Here is a 16,259-nt window from a genome sequence, read left to right as displayed (position 1 = left end):
AGGAGGTAAAGATTTGGGAGTCGGTTTCCTTCATCTATTGTGGAAATCAAATTCAGGTTTCCAGGCTAAGACAGTAAGCACATCATCCACTAAGCCACCTCACTGTCCCTCCCACAAGTTAACTGAATGATAATTACCTTAATCATAAATATGGATTAGGCAGATATCAGAGGTCTGGGGTTAAATCATGAAGGGCAGCTTGCAGTTGGTTCTGATGTACCTATGACGATGAACAGTTGCAATGGTTTCACCATGGCAGAGTCTACCAGTGTTACTTGCCAAGGATAACTTATTTCCCTGGTATTATTAGTTTTATTCAACTTTTCCCCCCAAGTGTTACTACAACTTAAACCTCATCCAAAGGAAAAAAAAATCAGAGTTGTGTTAGGTGGACTGCTGAGAGAGAACCTCTTGCTGCAGGCATAAGGAGATAATCAATGTAGAAAGTTTAAAATCAATCAAGGATAATTTCAAACAATAGCACATAAATTGTTCTCCTCAAGAGTGCACCGCGCATGCTCACTTGCCTCCTCGCACCCTTTGACTATACTACGAAAGAAAATTGTCCTAGAGTCCACAGGAGTATATTAGGACCAAGTTAGTTCAGAAATTATTTTTTTGGAGTCTTCTAATAGTTTGCCACCTGAAGAATAGCAAAGGCCTGGCATTCAAGGCACCCCACATGAGGAGCCTGGTCTTGGTAACGTTGCTAGAACAAACCACTCTGGCTACATTTGGGGTGCATGTTCTCCACAGGGCCTGGGAGCTGTTGACCAAATGACAGCCCTGTCTAGGTTCTCTGCCAGTAGTGCAGTTTCTGCCTGCTGTAAAGCCTAAGGGGATTCCAGCCCCACCCCTCAGGGGTCCTTGTTTTCAGGGTCTTCAACTTATATTACCAATCAAAGTATCCTTAGGAGAACTGAGCATAACATAATTTCACCACACTACCTTAAAATTTTTTTAAGTGTGTGTGTGTGTGTGTGTGTGTGTGTAATACAACACTTCCTCTAGACATCACAAGCTATCAGACAAAAAAGCTCAGGGCTGGGTATGGGTCATCTCTTTCGCTTGTTGGCTAACAAGGTCCACCGAACATCACAGGCTGTTGCCATTGCTCTTGGTGGCCTCCCAGAACTCGATAATAAGACGCTACCGCATGCCTGAGCCACAGGGCAGCGATATCAAGCTGATATGAACCTGGACACCCCCTCCCTGCAGACTAGGGGTGTCGTGCTAGAGGGTGAGAAGAGCCGTCGGCAGTCTCATCCAGCTATTAGGCCTGGGAGCTACAATAGCAAGTGGCTTGGCAAGATGTACTCAGAGGTTCAATAATGGCGCCAACATTATGGAGGTAACCAACTGCTTTCTGATGGGGTTTAAAGCCTGCTCCGCAAGACGGAACCCACGCCCCAGACTTCCAACCTGTGGAAGCCGCCTGCCCCAGGGCAGAAGCCAGTACTACTAATCTGCTAAATAGACATAGTAGCAAAGTGCCCAATGAGTTCTTATTTTTACACTTGTAGATGAGCGCATCTCTCAACCCTTACCAGAGACGCTTTTATTTTTTTTCAGTAGATGGTGACTAGTAGAGAGACCCACCAAGAGTAAAGATGCAGAGCATGAGAGACTGTAGAGTGCTTAGGCTAAAGGGGACCACTCTATCACGCCCTCTTCCCCAAGGCTCAGGGGTTATCATGGGAAGAATGTGAGAGCCAGACGGAATGGGAGGAGTCTGCAGAGCAAGGCTGCTTGCCAGGTGTGACAGCGCAGTTGCACACACATGCACTCACAGTGGCCACAGCTGCATGCACAAGACTGGCACAAGATCAAGCCAGCCAAACCCCCAACATGGGTGAAAGGAAGATCTGTAAAGTCCTATCCTGTCTAAGGAATTCCTGGACATTGGTGGTTGTGGTGGTTTTAAAATGGACCCCAGAGGCCCATACAGAGTGATACTATTAAGAGGTGTGGCCTTGCTGGAGTGGGTGTGGCCCTTTTGGAGGAAGTGCGTCACTGGGGTGGACTTTGAGGTCTCAGAAGCTTAAGCCATGCCCAGTGCCTGCCTCTCTCCTCTCTCCTCTCTCTCTCTCTCTCTCTCTCTCTCTCTCTCTCTCTCTCTCTCTCTTCCTGCTGCCTCTGGATGCACATACAGAGCTCTCAGCTCCTTCTCCAGCACCGCGCCAATGACGAACTAAACCTCTGAACTGTAAGCCAGCCCCACTTAAATGTTTTCCTTTAAAAGAGTTTGCTATGGCCATGGTGTCTCCTCACAGCGATGAAACCCTAACTAAGACAACGGCTTCTAGGAGGGAGGATGGGAAGAGACAGAGGGACAGATAGACAGAGAGGGAGAGAGACAGAGACAGACAGGGAGAGAGAGAGAGAGAGAGAGACAGACAGACAGACAGACAGACAGACAGACAGACAGAAGGACAGACAGAGAGGGAGAGAGACAGAGACAGACAGGGAGAGAGAGAGAGAGAGAGAGAGAGAGAGACAGACAGACAGACAGACAGACAGACAGAAGGACAGACAGACAGAGAGGGAGAGACAGAGACAGACAGACAGAGGCACACAGAGAGAGGTAAAAATGAGATTGAGGAGAAAACATAGTGGGGGTGGGGAGGAGAACTGGAGGGGAAGAAATGTGGATGAATTTGACACAAATGCATTATATGCATGTATAAATATTAAATACAATATTTCTTTTTAAAGACAGGCCTGCCAACCAGCGGAGGCCACAGGCTTGTCGTTTCTTTGGGTTCTTAGTCCCGACTTGTATTCAATCGTCATGCAAGGGTTGGGGGGTGGGGCAACTGCCTGCTCAGAGGCTCCATTTCCGAAGAAAATCACCCTTGCAGAACCTGCTTAAAGGAAGCTGAGCAGTGTGGGTTTCAGTTAGTCCGACCCTGGGCTCAGTGTAATCTAAATTAGCACCAGGGAAAGTAAAACCACGTTTTGGAGCAGTGTCATGAGCAGTGCACAGTCAAGGGTTATCACAAACATGCCTGATCTCTTAGCTAAACCACCTGGACCGAGCACAGCACAGAGCTGGAGTCCACCCTGGCTTCTAGAAATACGCAAATCAGCGCATTAGTAAATACGCAGCCACACAGGCATAGTGGGATCACGTTGTTCCCATAAAACCAGGAGGCCGCATTTGAATCTTATTTCAAGAATGTTTCCCGTGCCACAGGAAAGCTCATTTATTCTCATTTATTCTTCCTGGTACAAGCACAAGGCAAATATTAAAATACAGCAATTTGCTTAACATTTGGAGAACCTCTATTTACACAACATGAGCATTATTCATGCAAACACTGACGTTTCCTTGGAGACTTTTAACCCAAGGCCAACACTAATGAAAAAACATTTTTATATGGAGCAATGTTATATAAAAATCCCCGGGCAAGCCCTCCTGTTCTAGGGATTTTTCAATCAAGTATGCAGTGGTTGATAGACACCACCAGATGCCACTATCTGCGGCGACAGCACAATTATCAGCATTAATGTCAAAGAAGTCATTAATTACCCAGTCTCATCCGTCTACTTTCTCTTATAAGTAGGTGTTTAGCACTTCACTAATTGGCAGGAGCAATGGATGTAACTCCAGGTGTGAGTTGTCAGCGTTTCCTGTGGCGTTTGCGCCTGTTATTTTGTCTTCTCTCTCCTTATGTCACCTTACAGGGCATAAATGAAGCTGGGATTCTCGTTATTTGCATATGTTAGTTCCTGTGAGAATCAGGAACTCATCTCTTTCTGGTAAAGCGGGTTATTTTTGCCAGACAGAATCGCGAACAGAAGTGTTTTCTTCCGAAAACGCGGCCGGAGGGGCCGGAGGGACGGCTCTGCGGTTAAAGCACTTGTCGCTCTTGCCAGAGGCCTAGATTTAGTTCCCAGCACCGTCATGGCAGTTCACAAACGGCTCTAGAGGATCCGAGACCCTCTTCTGGCCTCTGCAGGCACTGCACACACGTGGTACACAGATAACACACGCAGGCAAAACATCCACGCACGTAAAATAAAAGTAAATCTTTGAAAAGATTGTTAAAAAGTTGATGGACTACTGCTTGCATAAGTCGAAGGGCACACCTAAGCAAAAGCGTAGTCAGCTTTACTTATCAGATCACGTGTCGCTAGGCAGAGTCCCGGCCGGCTACCCTAAACCACGGTCAGGGCCTGTGGTGGTTTGAATGAAAATGTGGTCCCCCTCTTTCCCTCCCTCCTCCTCTCTCCCCCTCTCTCTCCTTCCCTCCCTCTCCTTTTCCCCTCCCCCTCTCCTTTCCTCCCCCCTCTCCTTCCCCTCCATCCTCTTCTTTCTCCCTCTCCCTTCCCCCTCCGTCCCCCTCCCCTCCCTCCCCCTCCCCCCTTCTCTCCCACTCCTCCTCATGTTTGCAGTTGAGGTTGCGAGCTCTCAGGTTCCAGCTCCAGCCACTGTGCCTGCTGCTTGCCACCATGCTTCCTCACTATGATGGGCTCTCGTTCCTCTGGAACCACAAGCCAAAATGGACTCTTTCTTCCTTAAGTTCCCTTGCTCATGCTTCTTTATCACAGCAACAAAAAAGTAACTAATACAACTTTTTAAAGCACAAATCAGAGGAGCTCAGTCTATATATCACATAGTGTAGGACAATAAAATAATGGGTAGAAATGCCAGCAATTGATATTCTTGTTGACACGTGGCTGTTTCGAAGACTTCCAGAGTTTTCCTTCTTGGGTTCAGCGTTAGTGTCTGGTTAGCCACGTGCCCAAGGCTTGTTTCTTCCTCAGCATCCCTGATGATGTGAGGAATTCTGGTCCCTCCATCGGCCCAGTAATGGGCGGTGCTGAGGGGGGTCTTAGATGTTTCAATTCTTTTCATTACCTTTCCTGGAACAACAAGATATAAATCTGTGCTCATTTCCATACGATTATTAGGTATTTGAGGCACGTCATTTCCCCAGTGAGACGGCTTCAAGTTAGGTATGCCCAGTTGTTTCTGTATTCCTGAGTTGAAAAGGTTCTCACCCCATTGCAACTTGGATGATCTTTCCCTGCCTCACATTGGTATTTCCTTGTTCTTCATAGCCGACAGGGGAGTAGAGTCCATGTCAGAAAACAGCATCTGGTAAAATGGTCCTTTCACAAGCCAGGTTGTGGAGGGGGCAGTGAGGTAAGGTTTTGTTGCCTGTGCTAACACCGGCCTTGTTTGAATGGCGTGTGACAAGCTCCTCCTCCAGGCTTTTAGCGGGTCTACACTCAATCTAAGATTTTTCTTTCTTTGACATTAAAGCAGGTGTCGGAGCTAAAGTTAAATCTTAAGTTTCGATTACTGTGCTTAAGAGATCTATAAAACAGAAATGCCTCTAACCTGTAAGCCCAAGGACAGATAACTCCATGGAATGTTGGGGCGTTGTCCTCAGAAGGTTGCAGTGCCTGCGCTGCAATTACCACGACCTATCGGGCGAGGAACTACGGGTTGAAGAACACTCAAGACAGCAGGTCGTCTGTTCTAAGAGAATGCCGTTTAATGGGGAGGGGCCAAGACCTTTTATACAGTACAGAGGCAGGTGGAAAAATACAAGACGAAGTAGATGGGAAGTCCCCAGGACAAGAGGAACCATGTAACCAAGGTAACCAGAGTGCAAAACAGGAACTTGTGGTCAGCTCAGCGAGGCACAATGCTCACAACAGGAAGCTGCCAGGACAGAATAACAATTGCGTACCAGCCAGGGCATGGCCCCAGGGGGCCCAAGCCTAACAGTTCCCAACAGAAGGTAACAAGCCACATGTAAATAAGGTTTCTGCTTGGATGTGCTTGATCACACCTAAGTGGGAGAGACATAGGCAGGAAGTACATGAGGATGTCCTCTGAGACTTTTACCTTCCCTGAAGTGATTGCTGCTCGCCGTCCTGGCCTTCCCACATCCAGCTTGGTAACTGGAGTCGTTTACCTGACTAAGGTGGTTGTGGCCAGGCCCAAACCATTAAGCCTCCAAGTTTGTCAATAACCAACGCTATGGCTTACTTCCTACATTTCTAACTACTGTGTCCTGTGAAATGGCAAACTGATTCGGGATGTGTGCCTGGAGACCGGGGTCTTAGTATCTGTTACCCCTAAAGCCTGCTTGGTCATCGCTGCAGCAGACTAACTCCTAGAATGGCACTGACTAGCCTCACCCTGTAAGATTCCTTCCCTTGGATCATGGGCGGGACCTACCGGGTGCTTCTTACCAATAAACATTTGGTGTCTTGATTGAAAACGGCCCCCATTGGCTCATATATTTCAGTGCTTAGTCCCAGTTGGTGGAACTGTTTGGTAAGGACTAGGAGGTGTGGCCTTGTTGGAGGAGCTGTGTGGCAGGTTCCAAAGGCCCAGCCACGCCCATCGCTCCAGTGCCATGCTTGCCTGCCTGCTGCTGTGTTCCTCAGTGTGATGAAACGAGAGGCCAATAAACTCTTCCTTTTCTAAAGTTGCCTTGGTCACGGTGTCTTATCACGGAAATAACAATAAAAAGTAACTAATATAGAACTATAATGAAGTTGGTGAGTTACGTGTGATTTTTGTTTACACGTGTTACGTGCCACATCACACCCTCATCCTGATGCATTTTTGTTGCTAATAAAGAAAGTAAATCCCAAACGTTTGATTTTTACTCAGGAGGCAGATGCTGGGGGTGAAAACCTGCTAGCTCAGAGAGGCAGAGAAAGCAGCCAGCTGACCTTCCTACTCAGCTCACATCCCAAAGGAAAAAGCCAAAACCCAAAAGCCCAAAGTCAAAAAGTCAAAAGCCCAAGGCCAACAGTTTGCTGGCTCACCTAGCAGCCCAGGAACAAAAAGCCAAAAGCTCTACTTCTCCACACTGTCTTAAATACCGTTCAACTTAGAGTCTCTCCTGCTCTTTAATCTGTCAGCTGGCTTCTTGCTCCACCCCTTGACCTAGGGTTAACCTTATGAAATCCTGTGTACAGGAAGCTCTTGGACTAAAGATGTGTGTCAAGGCTGAGCCACACCACAGCAACCTATTTACAATAAACAGAAAGATCTCGCATTAAAAGTGTGTGTTAGGGCTGGGCAAACAAGAAACAGGCTTTTACAATTCGGCGGAGTCCTGGTCACAGCTGGATCAAATATCCTGCAACTCGTTTTCTCTCCTCCTTCGTGGTTCTGAGGAGGAAGCTTCCTTGTGAATTGTTCAGGAACTGACAGCATGACTTCCTCATCTTTTCCACTATAAGAAATTAAATTCTGCTTAAATAATTTTTGTTTTGTTATTTTGTTCCCATATGACATGATTCTCAATAAGATTCACCAGCACGAAAAAAGTTGACTTTTCTTCTTTTAAAAATTACTATTTGTGTTCTGGGAGTGGAGCTCAGTGGTAAAGAGCTCGCCTGTGGAGCCCAAGGCCCTGGGTTCAATCCCCCTCCCCAAACGAATAACACGCAGGTGCTCGTTGGGCAATGAAATGAAAATTGCTCCCAAATTGAACGGCCAGATGTTCTAGAGTGGGCCCCCTGTAAGTACAGAGGGGATGAAGTTCAGATAGTGCTTCCATATTAAAGAAGTCTATCCCAAAGGCCTACGGGTGCTGCCCTGCGTACAGAGCGCTGTCCCTGTCCGCCACAGTGAGCAGTTACAGCCCCGTATAACGATGCATTCTCACAAACCACTAATCCTCCCAAAGGCCTCTTGCCCTTTGGATCTCTACCTTTCTCACTGTTTTCAAATGAAAGGATCACCGGTGTCACCCTGGCCTCTGTGGCTTTAATTCATTCCTCCGAGCAGGGCTACGGGTTCCCGCGCCCCTTTACCTGTGCTGCTGGTTGCCGTCCGCACAGAGTCATCACTCACTTTGCGCAATTACTAATATCCAACTTACCCCCTCGCGTTGTTATGGAGTTGTTATATATTGTCCCAGACTCTCAAGAGAAAGCCTGCCTAGAACACAGACCCTTCCCTCAAAGACTCATTCCTCAAGTAAGAAACGGCTACTGGGGGTGATGGATGCCTCTCTCAGACACCCGAATGCATCCGTGACGCGTCATGCGCGTTCTCAGCTGAGTCTTCGAACACTTAGTGGGAACAGTAAAGATTTGTTTGAAAAACAAAAACAAAACCCTTAACTTTGAAGTAAAAGCGGCATTCTCCAGGACGAAGGCGCTCCCAACCTCCCTCTTCCCCCTGGCACCCAGTATTTCTTTTCTTCTTCAGTGGTAGCGCCATGTCTTCTCAACCGTGTTGCTTTTTCAATAACTATTTTTCGCTAGGTGGCAAAAGGCTGTTCTCCTCTCCAGCCTCTTGCTAGCCGCCCACCTTCCTGGCTTTTCCTTTCTTTTCTGAGACATAAAAAAGGAATCTCAAAAAATATAAGTAAATAAATAATATATTAACAGAACCTAGTGATGCACGCTGAACCTTTGCCTCCGGTAATTTCAAAGCTGCTTCCTAGCCGAGCACTTCTTAAAGGGAACACTCCCTTTTGGTGAAGGCAGGTGTTTCTTGTATCAGGTCGACGGACTGCAAAGCCATTTCAGGCCTATACACTGACACTTGCGCATCTTAATCGCTATTAAGATGAACAGTGCTAGGCACGGTGGCACGCGCCTACAGTCCCTTTAAGCAAGAGGTCGAGGCAGGAGGATTTCTTTTTTTGTGTATATATACATATATTTTGTTTGTTTGTTTGTTTTTTGAGACAGGGTTTCACTGTGTAGCCTTGGCCATCCTGGACTCACTTTGTATACCTGGCCTCAAACTCACAGCCATCCTCCTGCCTCTGCCTCCCAAGAGCTGGGATTAAAGGTGTGTGCCACCACACGGGGGGGGGGGGGGGGGGGCTCCCGGCAGGAGGATTTCTTAAAGTTCATCCTGGATAACATAGTGGGGACCTCATCTCAGAAATGTTAAACCAAAACATTTGCTACACATTGCATGGTCCATCCAACAACTGATGGGTAGTCAATATTTGTCAAACACAGGCACCTACTTACTCTGTGTTTTTCACAGTTTATAGAGTTGAGTTCCTACATGCAGCCTATCAAACAGGTACAGGAGCTCCAAGTCCTGAAGTACTTGAAACCACTGTTTCTTTCTCTTTTCTTTTCTGGTGCGTCCCATGGCCATGTTTAGGGAAAGGAATTTCACATCTGTGGGCCTATATAGATCTGCGATCACATGTAGTTTGGGCTATGTGAGACTACCTCAAAATGGAAAAAAAAAAAGTAAAAATAAAGAAGGAAGAGGGGGAGAGGGGGGGAAAGGAGGGAAAAGGGGAGAGGGGGAGAAGGAGGAAAAGTGGAGAAGGAGAAAAAAGAGGAAGAGAAGGAGGAAAAGAAGAAAGAGGAGGAGGAAGAAGAAGAAAAAGAAGAGGAGGAGGAGGAGGAGGAGGAGGAGGAAGAAGAAGAAGAAGAAGAAGAAGAAGAAGAAGAAGAAGAAGAAGAAGGCCCTTTAATTAGCTCCAAGTCCATCTTGACATTGCTGAGTTTTGGGGTTTTGTTTGTTTGTTTGTTTTTGTTTTTTATTTTTACATTGTTGGTTTTGTTTTTTGACGTTGTTGGTTTTGTGTTAGCATGATTACCTGTCACCTGGAATGCAGGCATGGAAGCTACCTCATCTTTATTTGTCTGTTCTTTGCTTTTTCCCTGCACCTGTGCTCATACTTTGTTTCTTTAACAGTAATTCCACACCCACCAGGAACGGTAATCTGATCCTCAGGAAGAAAAGACCCAAGACAGGCCTTGAGCTTTCTGGCTGTGGGTCCCACTAGATTCATCTAACTGGGTCTGATGTCACATTTCAACTCTCCACAGGCTGCTGTGCACATTGCCCACGTCTCCATCTCTGACCTTGTCCCTCATCTAGATGAAATAAGATACACTCCATGCTCTTGTGAGCAGCCCCTAGCTGTCACAGAAGGAAACGTGAGGAAAAGCGAGCCAAAGTCATGGTCTAAATGGAAAGTACACATAAAATAATGTTATCTTACATGAACTTGTTTCCATTAAAATTTTTTTTAAAAAAGAATTTTACTATGTGGATCTGGAGTTCTCTGTGTAGATTAGTCTGGCCTTGAGCTCACAGAAACCCACCTGCCTCAGCCTCCTTGAATCTTTACTGAAGTGGTCATGAACACACAGCTTCAAGATAGATCCTTAAAGTAACATGGTGGGTGGGTCAGAGAATCTGTGTGTCCCACCTTATGAAATAATATCAAACTGTTTTCCAAATTAGAGGGACCGATTTATAGATTCATCTCATTTTGTTTTATGGGTATGAGTGTTTGCCTGCATGTATGTTTGTGTTCAGAGTGAGTACCGTGCCCACGGGGTCAGGATAGCGTGCCATATTTCCTAGAAGTAGAGTTTCATATGTTTGTGGGACACCACGTGGGTACTGGGAACCGAACCTGGACCCTCTGCAAGAGCAGCAAGTGCTCTTAGCCACTGAGCCATCTCTCTAGCTCTGTGAGATGGACTGATCTGTACCCCACCCATTCAAGTAACACATGAAGACTCCTGTTATTCCAATAATTGGTGCTGCCATTGACGCTTGGGGCATCAGCCCATTCCATGACAGACTGGCACTTGTGGTACTTCCTCTCTGCTTGCCTACTGGAAGATCAACCTCTCACACCTCCCCAGGGAAAGCTACGTGTCTTACAGCTGGCTCCCTCATGGGTGGCCACCTGGCTGACATCTTGGAGCTTCAGTCCTGTAGGCCACTTCTTGCCAATGTACATCTTCAAGGAGATGCAGAGCAGAACCACTAACTGACACTGTCCCACTTGGGGGTCGTGGTGAGGCTCTTGCAAGAGACAGGGTTATGGAGGTGTCTTGGTTGGCTTATCTCTTGTGATAAACACTCTCTTACTTTGAGTTTCATTGCTGTGAAGAGACACCATGGCCAAACAACTCTTATAAAGGAAAATACTTAATCGGAGTTGATTACAGTTTCATAGGTTTAGTCCATTACCATCATGGCGGGAAGCACGGCAGCGTGCAGGCAGACATGGTGCTGGAGAGGAGCTGAGAGGTCTGCATCTGGACAGGGAGGCAGCAGGAAGAGGATGCCAGACAGGGCTTGCCTTGGACATCTGAGACCTCAAAGCCCACCAGTGACACACTTTGTCCAACAGTGTCATACCTCCTTCCAATAAGGTCTCATCTCCTAATAGTGCCACTCCCTAGTGACCAAAGCATTCCAAACCTATGGGCCCTTGAGGGTCGTTCTCATTCAAACCACCATGGGTGATAATCAATGAACCAGGTGACTTCTGGTTGGGGTACGAGGGACCTTCGCTTCCCACCCTGACACTCAGTTTCCCTGAGTCACTTAGGTCGCCTGGCTGGTAGGCATTCTTCTTGTCAATGCTGCTGTTGAATTTGGGTAAAGGCTTCTCTCTATCCCCAGCCCTCTTATTCTGGCTCTCCTCAAGCTGTGCAAAGGAAACTCAAGGTCACAATGACCCAGCCCCTTCCAGAACATTCTCTAGGTCACTAGTCCCCTGGAATCTGTGACTAACAGTTCCAAGGCCTCTTGCAAAGTGGGTGGACGTTCTTCTCTGGGTCTGTTGTCACAGGTAGACATTAGCTATGTGTGCACCTGTGGGCCCAGATGGCTGAGGGATGAATGCTGGCCGGGCATTGTGGGTGCCTTGTGAATATGAGGCCATTGACGTCCCAGGCCTGTGTGAAATCTGTCCTTTTGGGCTGAGCAAGGAGTGAGAACAAAGGAGGCAGCTTTGAGGAATCAGAGCCTGGGCCAGCTCTCTGAACTATGGTGTGCTAGTGTGAGACTCCAAGAGGCTTGAGAATGTCAAACACAAGTCATTAGTAAAAAAAAAAAAAATCAGTTAAAAATATATATATTTGTATAAATTAGTAACATACATACATACATACATTTGGTCAGGTAGGGAAATATTATTTTTCTTTGTTTAAAACTGTTAAATTTTTGGACAATAATTTTGATGCATTGTCATAGAATTCAAATTTAAGGTTAGTCTTCACACATATTATAGATATTTCTACTCTAATATGAGGTATTGTACCTATACAGCTCAATTATAGTACAAGGTTTATTTCTGATACTTTGAAAGTGCTAGTGCAGGTGGTTTAGGATAGTTCAGTAATACAAACTAATTGTTAGTTGAGCAAATCATGGTCATGTCAATTACTACTGTATTTATATCACAAGAATATACATCCTATGTTTAACAGACAGGTATAATTCTATAGATAGATAAAGTAAAATAGCTACATAAGGTATTCAAAAACCTCAGAGACATACAGAATCTGGCATTTAAAGATGTTTCTATTATTTTAAAGATTCTTTGACAATAAGACAGGTCAACTCCTGGCAACACCCAGCCTACTTCAAAGACAATGATGAGCATCAAAGAACCTCCTTATAGAGACGGCTTCAAATGTGGCAAAGAAGCCACCAGGCAAAATGCCCTCATTTCTAGTACAGACAGAATTCTGCCTAAAAATGGGCAAGCTTGGATGTGGGCAGAGTCAACAGCCAATCTCTGCCTAGACAGGGTAAGCAAGTCCTCAATAGTTCCTGCCTCACAAATATGTCTGCCAAGAAGGCTGAAGATGAGGCTCCAACATTATAGAGTTTTGGGTGACTGATTAGGCAGAAAACTGTCTGTCTGGTTTGTTTTGTTTTGTTTTGTTTTGTTTTCATTTTGTAAAGCTGCTAACCTGCAGTTCCTGTTTACTCGGGTAATTAAGTTTTATTCCTTCTCAACTCTCTGGTGGGGTTGAAGACCAGATAGTTCAATTTTACAATTAATCTTAGTTGTTTAGGGGGTAAGTTATTTTTAGGTCTAGATAGATGTTTTAAGTTGATAGAGATGAGCTATGATAGATACTGACTTACATTCAGAATTTTAGGCTCACCAAGATAGAAAAGATGTTCTCTTCAAGGCTGCCAGACACAAATACCCAAAAACACTTGAATGTAATATTTATATAATTCCTGATTGTTTCGTGGTTCTTCTTGTTGTATATAGTGTGTGTATTTATGTGTAAATTTTTTTTTAAAACTGTAAAAAAGAAGAAAGAAACAATCAGGCATTTTGTGAGCTAATGATGATTTTCTGATTTAAAAAAATTTTTTTTCATAGAAAGTATTCTTGGGCTGGAGAGATGGCTCAGAGGTTAAGAGCATTGGCTACTCTTCCAAAGGTCCTGAGTTCAATTACCAGCAACCACATGGAGGCTCACAACCATCTATAATGAGATCTGGTGCCCTCTTCTGGCATGCAGGTGTATGTACAAGAACACTGTATAAATAAATCTTTAAATAAAAAAGAAAAGAAAATATTCTTTTCTTTATTTCATTTTTATATCTGGTTCCAAGTATGTGATATTTCTTAAGTCATGACAACCCTCATTACTTTATTATAAATATGTAGAATATATACAAGTGCTACATTGTTGTGTTTAAAAAATATTTGGACAAATGGTGAGGGCTTACACCAACCCAAGGCTTGGCAATCGATCTGAAGCGAGATTTCAGACTCTGATACCTTAATCACCCCTCAGGTGCCATTTGGCATCGAGCCCTAGAATCTTCTTAGAGCTTATTGGTATTAATTCCTCCCTGGAAGAGTTCTGCTTTCTGATTTTGCTCCCCACCTTGTCTAAGAGTGCCTGCGAGGTGAGGTTGTAGTCATGTGCTTTGCCAACCCTCTGCGCCCTTCACCAACTCCTGACGATACTGCCGTACACTTTCTGACTACGCAAACAATTAGACGAGAAGATGAAGAGTTAGCCGCCTCTCTAATGGTTCAGAGAAATCCAGACCAAATAAACCTTCCTATTACCAGGGATCTTTCTCAGATAGCATCCCACAACGCACACTCAAAAGCGGGCAGCCATTACTCAGTGTAACTGATAACTAGGACCACCCTGTGGTGAACTTCAGGGATATTTAGACTAGTGGGAAGTGTGGGCCACTGCCATGGACGGAATTCGGGCTCTGTGATCCAATCTAACTCTACAAATATGGGATTGTCCGCCGGCTTCAGGCACCTGGGATAAAACAAAGCATCAGACGACTGGCTCAGAGTACGCCTCCCTCTCCTTTTATATGATGAGGGCTTGGTGAAGAATTCACGGCGAGGAGAAAACAATATTTGGGGGCTGGTGGCCGAATCTACCCTGATGAGAGGGACGGACACACCGAACCCTGACGACTTCCTCGCTGTACCGCGTGAAGGCGGCCCGGCTGGGCGTGAGGCAGGTGGGATCTTAAGTTCCAGGAGCAGCCTCTAAAGGGAGAAATGAAAGAAATCAGAGAGGGCAGCTAGCTGCAGGGTAGTCATGCGTAGGGAGCGAGTCCCTCAGGCCGGAGTTGGGAAGGATTTCCAAAACGGCTCAGGGGAATCCAAGGCGGAGAATGGATTTCAGACGGACCCCTAGTCTATGTGACGTTACTTGGCTTCCCTGACTTGAGCAAGAGACTAATAAAATACCTGTACGTAAGAACACCTTGTGGCAATCGTGTCTAAGAGACTCAGGAATATGAGACCCTATGATTGCTGGGGAGTGGAATAAGATGAAAATCCAACACTGGTCAAATGAGATGAAAACATTCCCCACAGGCAAGAAATAAGAATGTAGGCTACAGAGGTGCATCTCCTTTGCAACCCCTGGAAACAGCGGTGAGGAGACCCTTTCCCCCTCTCTTTCAGGTAGACTCACATGAAGGTCCCAAGCCACCGTATCAAGGGACACACAGGATGCAAGACAGAGCTGACTACAACGATTTCATCCACTACAGAACACAAGGCTTCCATTTTAATTGACGTGTAGACGAAATGGCATGATGTGTCAGTCGTGGACTTTAGGCAGCAGGTGACTTTCATGTCCCTGACATCGTGCCTGTGCTGGGAGGGTCACGGAGAGAGTGTGCGCCAGGCAGAGTTCCAGCACTGTGGCATGTGGCGCAGGTAAATCATGACGCATTTCAGGGCCACTTGCTCAAGTCTGTAATGTGAAGACAGCTGGAGTCCAGAGAAAGAATAGAAGAGGGGGCACGTAGATGCCCCAGGATTCCGGCTGTGAGCCAGGCTGCAAGGGGACGCAGGAAGGAGGTCCCAGGGCAGGCACTGCGCATGCGCAAAGCTCTTAGTGCGCCACAAAGGGTGCCATATTCCCAGGAAACGGAGCTGTTCTGAGTTCTTCCTCAGAGTGGGAGCAGGGTTGATAAAGAGCCCTTTGATGTACTGGATGAGTGTCTAGGGAAAGCAGTGGGGAGCCACTGTCTACTACACCGTGAAAGAAACTGAATAGAAGGAGAAACTTGAAAAGCCAGTCTGACAGCAGCAATGCGTGATAGCCACATAAGTGAGAAACCGGAGGCAGCAATGGAGACGTGGCTCTGACCCAGGCAGGAGAGGCGTGTGGTGGGACCAAGATCATACCACAGTCAGAGGAGCAGGAGAGTCTCTTCACATTTGCAGCCCAGTCAACTTAACATCACACCTTTAAACGTCTTCCGGGGACAAAAATAAAACTTGCGACAGAGATAAGGCTGTCACTACCGTCTTACGGAGTCAACATATTTTACACTTCCTTTACTTTGGGCAAATCCTTCATTCAACCTTTTAGACAGAAGCCCCTCTAGAAATGTCGCCGTTCATTTTTGGTAACTTTCCTGGTCATGTATTTTTAGAAGCGTGAGATAGCTCCTTCCTTGAGCCCTCCTGCGCTGCAGGCTTTGTAGGGGAGGTGAAGATGTGCCTGGCTTCTGGGGGAGGCATGCGGGGCCCCAGGCGAGCTCGCTGCTGCGCTGCCGTCCCCTGCGATCGTGGGTTACGGGCTTGGTGACCGTTCTGTGGTTCTGCCGTGATATTTAAAGCTTGATGAATGGACACAAAATGCCTAGCCGGCGTTGCGGGAATGATTAAGACATTGCTTATGTCCCAACTATGAAGCCCCAATAAGCCAATAAATCCAGGCCAGTGTCAAGACAGTCCCAGATGTCAGGGTGCTCCGCCCCAAAGTGAGTACACGCTCCCCGCACCCCCCACCCCCCTCGCGCGAATTTATGGGCACTGTGATTCTCAATCGTCTCTCCCATTTGGAGACTGGTTCATCTCTTTAACTCTGCTGCAAAAAAAAAAAAAATGTGTAGGCTATGATGGCCTTGGGACATTCTTCCTCATTAAGCCGGGGATTTGCCTGTACATCTGAGAATGCTAACACTCCAGAACTTGAAAAAGAAATGGCGCCGCTTGTTGCCTGCTTTGTTCACTCTTCCT

At 46.2% G+C, this 16,259-nt stretch overlaps 1 long non-coding RNA gene across 1 annotated transcript; it reads right to left on the bottom strand.

The window, feature by feature from the left end:
* Positions 1-4,457: 4,457 nt before the first annotated feature.
* LOC311585946 lies at positions 4,458-8,298 on the bottom strand. Its single transcript, XR_014775396.1, has 3 exons — positions 7,863-8,298; positions 5,351-7,211; positions 4,458-4,869 (listed from the first exon to the last, which is right to left on the bottom strand). It is a non-coding gene; the product is annotated as an uncharacterized lncRNA (long non-coding RNA).
* Between the last annotated feature and the right edge of the window lie 7,961 nt (positions 8,299-16,259).

The sequence above is a fragment of the Acomys minous genome, assembly GCF_964271855.1.
Source record: "Acomys minous genome assembly, chromosome: 16".
Lineage (NCBI taxonomy): Eukaryota > Metazoa > Chordata > Mammalia > Rodentia > Muridae > Acomys > Acomys minous.
This window is presented reverse-complemented; position numbering and strand designations above follow the sequence as displayed.